Consider the following 7667-nt stretch of genomic DNA (forward strand, 5'->3'; position numbering starts at 1 on the left):
ACTTTTGAGCATCTGGTGACACCTTTGGCCTGAGGTCAAAGGTCGGTTGGTGTATGTCCCACCTCTGTTATGACCTTGACCTCTGCAGTCAATTCAGCTGAGGCCACGGGAGTTTCAAGCAGACACTTCAAAGGGAGTATTACTATGGCCTGCTCTTACATGCTCTTTCAGTATTTCAATCACATTTGAACTTGTATTGTTCCATTTGGTCATGTTATCACAGATTCAGCAAAGGGATCAAGAAGCGCTTTCAAAAATGGCCAAAGAGCCTTGATATAATTGCTTCTGCTATTGTAGTTATACAGCACGTGACTGCCCTCCAGTGGCTGATGAGAGACATCTTTCCACCATTCCAGTCCAGTGGAAAACAGAAACTCCCTCTGACTCGCAGCCAAGGCCATGGTTGAGTGAAAACACCCCTGACACTCACACAAAGGACTACTAAACTCAGTGGAAAAACTGACATAGAAGTGACAAAGTCAGAGAGCAAGAATAAAGAAAACAGAGAGAAGTTAAAAACTTTCTTGCTGCTATTTTTACTGCACTGACGATGCTTTTGAACTTCAAAAGAATATTCCAGATAAGAAATGCATATGTATTATAGAAATGAGATAGCAAGCTAGCTATAATCATGTATAATAGCTATAATCATCTGAAACTGATTTTTCCCATAAAAAACAGATTAGCAGTCACCTGGCATAAAGCTGAATGCACAGGTAAGAGCACATGTTGCAGAAAATATTATACTCTTTGTAAGACAGACATCAGTTTTTACTGCCAACTGTATTCTCTCCAATCTGGACTCGTGGGAAAACTAAAATGCACCAGAGAGTGCTTATTTTGCACTTATTACAATCTGCTAGACTGATGCTTCACTACACCCAGCAGCTGGAGACATGTAAAAACTTGTATGGATCACAGGTGCTTTCCAGCTGGTCTGTTCTGGATCACTTCAAAATACAACACCTTGGTCTATCTGGAAGATTAACATTTCCAAAAGCAGAAGATTCAGTTAGCTTAAGCATAAATGCATGCTTGTCAGTATTTGCAAATCATAAGCCTAACCACACAGAGGCTCCCTGCAATTTATTTTCAAAAACCGAACTGAATATAAGGCAAAGATATTCTGCATAGTTGGGATCTGTGGAGAGAGCCGCATTACCAAAGCATCAGTGCAGCCAAAACCACTCAACCACAGCATGTCTCACATTTACTCAACCAAATGATGGCCCCTGACAGTATCCTGCCTATTAGACAGGCTGCATCAGTTTGACATACCTCAGTTCTGTCACTTCAGTACAAGGTGCTCTCTGAGTGAGGTGATAATCTATTGCTTTCCCTCTGTTACTTATTTGTGGAGTCAAAGACTTTGTAATCCTTCTGCTGGGAATAGCACACTTGGAAGTGAAAATTTGAGTGGGATGGTATTTTCCATAAATCTTCCGTTTGCAGGTTGGGTTGAGGGTGGGGAGTTACTATATCATCGATGGATAGTGCTCTGTAACATGATCGGGTTTTTCTGTCACCATATAGAGTCTGCTTCTCTCGATGAGGATATGGGAGGGTGTTGGATTTTGTAAGCATGTAGGGACATATCCGTTGCCTGGGGTAAAATAGAGGACATAGTTTCTAGCTGTGACAGCTGTGGCAGCTTAGCAACAGTGGTGCCTGGTAGTGCTCTATAAAGTTGGCAGGAATCTTGGGGGCCTTTCTGCTATGAGTGACAGCTTGGCACAAAAAATTAAACTGGAGATATGACAAGACCTTTAGCTCATTTCCTATGTGGAAAAGACCTGCTCTAATGTTGTAATTGTGGTTATTGCACAGAATGCTCATTTTGGAGTCTGCTTTCATCTATGGAACTCTTGAGAAACAGGCATCATGATCTTCCCATATATTGACCTTATATCACAGTGTTTATATATTGTTTATTTTAGCACATAAATACCAAGTTACTATTTATACATAATAAGTGTTTAGGTTCATATACAGATATAACCTCAAAGCAAAATATATTTAAATTAATTTATATTCATCTATAAATAAAAGAAGCACGCATCATGCGGGTGTACAAACACAACAATCTATGCTAAGCTGCCATGACATAAAACAAATATTTTGAGATGTTTTATTGGTTTAGTAAATTTGAATGACATTGTAAGCAGTGGATTACCTTCATGATTTGGACGGCTCAAAAGCATAAAACTCAAATCAGACAACAGCTTACAAATAAAGTAAATAAAAGGAGAGTCATGTCTTTTTCTTCCTTTAGCATTCACACTTGACTCATAAAGTAATCATCTAAACCTGCAATCACACAAGAATAACTGTCACTAGGGATGGTACATTATACTGAGCCTGTTTGTAAGCATGACATACAAACTCCAGCAAATCAGTGTATCTGTGCTCTGTGTAATTCTGTGTAATGTAGTTCCAGACAGTGCTTTTATTGTTTTGAAATGGCATTACTGGCAAAAATGTTTGTGGGTATTACAGAGTTTGTACTGTTGCGAGTGTAAAAATGTGGTGTATTTTTAACAACAACAAAAAAAAGGGGGTAAGAAAAAGAAGAAGAAAGGCTTGAAAGGAAATGCTGTTAAGAAACACTAGAAACCAGGCTGAAAAAAGTTAATAAAAATAAAAGCATGAAAGCTGATGATGAGATAGGATTAGACAGTGGGGGAATGAGGCCCATAGCTTGACCTTAGCTGACCCTGAGATGGTTTGAGGGTGCGCCAAGGAGCAAGAGGTTAATTTATCCAGAGAAAAATGTATAGGTACCCTGCTATGTGTTTGACTGTTGCCTGGCTGCTCCCTTGCACACTTCTAATCTGTAACTGATTGAAGTGTGCATAAGCTAGCTTTAGCTCAAACGCCTGCAAAACATTATCCATAAGTGGGACGGTGGGTTCAGCGCTGTGTCATTCTGGCAAGAAACTTAAAAGGAGAATAAAAATATCTGTCTCTTCATATGAAAGCAACTGAACCTGAAGAGAATATATCAGAAACATAACAGATCTTTGTTCTGAAGTGCACTCAAAAATATTCCAGCGCTTATTCCTCTCCCTGCATAACCCACCACTTAGTCAACACAAATAGCAACCTCAGGCATAATGTTATGCCTATTGTTCCGTGGAATATTTTCTCTTTTATGTTTAGTGGCTTTAATTGTCTTGCTTAAATTTTTATTTTAGCCTGGAAAGGAGTTCACACAAGACTGTCAGTGATCAAATGTTGCTCCTTTATTAATGGCCGAGCACTTTATTTCGGACTTTGTATGCAAAATTCACTCATGGTTGCATCAAGGTTTTAGTCATACATTTACCAGTAAAACTTAGGGATAAATTTTCCTTCACAGTTAAAAAACGAATTTTTGATCTTGTGCTGTGAAAAAAAAATCAATCTTTGTGTTTTAACAAAAATCTATATTTTATCTTGTTACAGCTGTCAAGTCATGCACAGGACAGAGTAAGACAATGGGCATGCCCTAGATGTGACTCACATTAAGCTCACATTCCTGAAGTCCATTAAACTGTTGGGTTGGGGGGGGGTTGTATTATTTGAATTTATTGATTGTGTCAGAATCTGATGGGAAAACAAATTGTGGCATTTGACGGACGCTTCAAACGCAGGTGTGAACTTTGTGATGTTTTCTTGTCTAAATTTAACTATTAGCTAAAGTTTTCATGTGGTGAACATGTGAAAATAACACTTCTGTTTTGTTCTGTTGCCACACTATCCAATTAGTGGTCAAGGGAAGAGATTTTTTCCTCCACCTTATAGTTCATACTGGTTGTGTGAGATGATGCTGATGAGTGTACACTGGCGGCTCAAAATATGTGACCCATAACAAGTGTGTTTTGTTCCAGGAAAAGTGTTTGTCAGTTAACATAAAGTGCAGAAATGAGTGACTTTGAAAATTCCGGTGTTTATCTCCTGTCCTCCTCTAAGGGCAAAAGCGGATCTTGTGGAATTGTAAGTCCAGTAATTATGGACAGATGAAGTGACAAACAAAGCTGGTGGAGAAACAGCCACGCTGACACAAAACTTACTGGCAGTACTGACACGGTGGCGTCAGCCTGAAACTTATTAATGGATTTATAGCATGAGGGAGTTTATTTTTTATTTGTGAGTATTTCTGTAAAACTTTATTAGTCTGTTAAAACTGTGTGTTTTCTTCTTTGGTTACAGACAGGCGCAAGCTGAAGTTAAAAAACTAGCCTTTTAGGAGGACTGATTTTTGAAAAGATACACTGGATAGAGCCACTGTAGCATTTTCCACATTTTTAAGTCTTTGTGGTAAGCTTAGAAAACCAGCTGTCGGTGGTAACTTTGGAATTTCTCCATGAATCTCCTCATCTAGCTGGATAAGACACTGAAAATTCCAAAGTATTGCTTTAATGTTAACCCCATTTTTATTTTTCCAAGGTTTTGACGCTGCCTGCCATGTTTCTGTACGTAGGTGTGCACGTAAAATGTCAACACAATATGTCAGCCTACACTGCATATCTCTGGAATTTGTCTCATAGTGGGCCAAACGACTGCTAACTGTTATTAATCAGTTAGGGAGCAATGTAAACTCAGTGACATCGACAGATGGATTAACAGGAGCTTTTGACACAAATTACCGACAGTGTCTTTTGGAGCAGTCAGTGTGATATAGAGCAGGTTAACAGGTTAACTGATAGTTCTTCCACAATGAACAACACATCTGGAAAAAGCACTAGTGTTCCAACTCACACTTTGGGTCATTTCTGACAGTGACTAATATACACAACTTGTCACTGTGTTTGTTCATTGGGTGCAACTGAAGCACAGTGACCCTGATAGCGCTGAAGGTTCACCTCCCATCTAGTCCCCTTTGATAAGTAAAGCCCCAATTTAGACAACGGTGTGGCGTTGATTTGAAGAGTGCCTGATATTTATAGGTGGCAAAAATGTAGGAAACAGCTAAAACAGTTATTTACTAGAGAGGAAAGAGGCAAGCCCGAAGATACACACATAGTATGACTCAGACTCTTAAATGCGTGATGTGGATGTGGCATTTGGTCTCAATTAATTTGTTTTCAGTGTTTTTGTCTTTGTATATCAAACAACAGTGGTTGTGCAATTAAAGGAGGGGTTTAAACATAAGAGTTGTTTTTTACTGGTCGCTGACAAAAACTCCATGAGGACGGTTTTCAGGAACTCTTACTGCTTTTCAGCCATTTCAAAGCAGACAGTCAGAAAGTGCTTCTTCTTCGTAGCAGCACATGGTGGTCCTGCCCTGGAGCAAGCCTGGGATTACTGATTCAATTAAGGTGTCCCTATTCATATTTCATAAACACTGAGGTTCATGGATAGATGTCCACAGTCATACACACCAAGGAGCAACGATTTTATGCTGAGGGCTTTTCTTTGAGCAAGACATCTTGTGCATTTTGATGCAGTGCACGGCACTGCCCTGCTGCTTTTCCGCGCATCCCCCTCTGTTTTCGTTTTGCTGCTGACGGAAATGTGTCTGCCATTTCTGTATGCGCTTAAATCACCCACCAGTGAGGTAGAAAAAACAGCAGTAAGTACATGTTGAAGGCAGATGTTTAGTCTGTGCCTCTCACCATTATTATTATATGTATCTGTCAGCCAAAAGCAATCATGGTTAAACATATTTAAAACCAATGGTCAAGACAGAGAGTATTAAAGAATTTTTTTTTCTCAAACGGCCTGATTTAGCCTTATTTTAAACTTGGAGTCATTTAACTGTACAACGCATTAAACTTTGACTTCACAAACCCATGTAAACAACGCATATGCGTTCACAAAAATTCACCCTCACCCCCTCACCTGTAGGTTATGTTGATGGTTACCATGATGATGGATGAGAATCCAAAAGAGACCAGATGGCAACTTCCACACATCACTCCAGAGGCGTAACCCATTCCTCCTCTTCACAGTCTGTGACCGCAGACCACTGCCTTGGTCTGTATTTCCCATTACTATACCTATAACAAAGAAATATGTCCTGAAAGCTGAATCACAGGAAGCAGAAAATGTTGACCACATAGCATTTTTGATAACTGTTTTGTAACCACCTGAGCTTTGACACGTTGTGGTCTTTGGCATTAGTTTTTGCAAACGGCGAATGCATTTACTACACTTTGGTCCCATAGACATCCATGCAAGATGTACACCCACATAGGGCCTCAGCTGAGGTTTGACAGCACACGGTTGGAGAGAGGTTGAGCACAAATGGGCTGTGACAGAGTATATACAGACTTATTTCCACTTATCTCAAGACTTAGGTTAAAAGTGGTTCCAAGTATAAATTCATATGCGTGAAGGTGTGCACAGTAGGTCTTATACTGTAATACTGACACTCAGCAGACACAACTAAGCCAACCATAACCCCCCGGCTTCCCGGTCAGAAAGCGCCCCTGCTTGTCTCTCTTTCTTGGTTCATTTCTCCATGTTACTCCCTTCTCTGCGTGATATCACTCACACTGAAACTTCAGTTCTCTGACGAAATCCAAAAAGTGCATTTATGTGTCTTGCAAAGATTACTCACTCCAGTTATATCATATAGTGTAATGACTGCTGAAGGAAACAAGTACTGGTACAAGTATGTCTTACTGGCCATATGATAACCACCTGTGTAAACGCTTGGAGTGCATCATGGCTCGAAAACACTGGATCCTCAGAGTGTTGCTTCTGTTGCTACGGAAGACCAGAGACATGACCTCTTTGCTCTGCAGGTGGTCAGTAGTAGACATACACACAGGCACAGTTTCATGCATAAATGTATGTATCAGTCTATGCATATTTACCCAGTGCTTGATTTTAATATTTTTATTTCCTTTTGTTTTTCTTAAATTATGACAAAGTGCAGTTCAGTGCGCATTGCTGTACAATACTTAAAAAGACAAAAATGGAGAGTTTGCATGTGTAATTTAGGAAAGCAGTGGGAGTGCATGTCAATCTCTGCAGGTCAAACAGGAGGCTCCTGTTGAACAGGGTGCATATTGACACAGCATTATCATGAATGAAAATATTTTCTGTGTTCAGTGGGCATGAAAGGAAAGCCACCAGACATTTTGACATGGCCTGTTCAAACAAACATTAGACACCAGTATTCAATCAAAAACACATTCACCCTCGCAGGCTTCTAAAACAGCAACTAGGAAGGAAGAAGGCATTTAGTGATGTGAAAACAGGCAAAAAGAAAATGTGACCATGAATGTTGCCATCCTTGCAATCTGATGCATTCACAGACTGCAGACATTGCAGACCAAATATCTCTGCAGTGCACTACATACTGAATAAAAATTTCAGGTATTGATGGAATCCCAGGGACACGTGTAAGAGGACAGAATTTCAATGGAGCTGGTAAGAAAGTAGCTGCTGTTGTTAATATGTGCAGGAGTGCTGCTTTGATGGGCCCTGGGTAAAAAGCTAACAGTGAAACTGGATTCGCACAAATAGCAACATCGAGGGCTGAAATGAAACACACAAATCAAGAAAACGTAAGGGAAGCAGGGACACACTGAATGAGGATAGTACAAAAAATAAAAAAGCAGTGCAGACAGAGGTTATTTGAGCTTTTATTGTTTCTGGATTGAGGCATATTCCTGACTGATTACTGCTGTTAGACAGGGTAGAGGAATTAGAGACCCATTCAGTCAATGATGGGA

Source organism: Neolamprologus multifasciatus, chromosome 7 (genome assembly GCF_963576455.1).
Source record: "Neolamprologus multifasciatus chromosome 7, fNeoMul1.2, whole genome shotgun sequence".
Taxonomy (NCBI): domain Eukaryota; kingdom Metazoa; phylum Chordata; class Actinopteri; order Cichliformes; family Cichlidae; genus Neolamprologus; species Neolamprologus multifasciatus.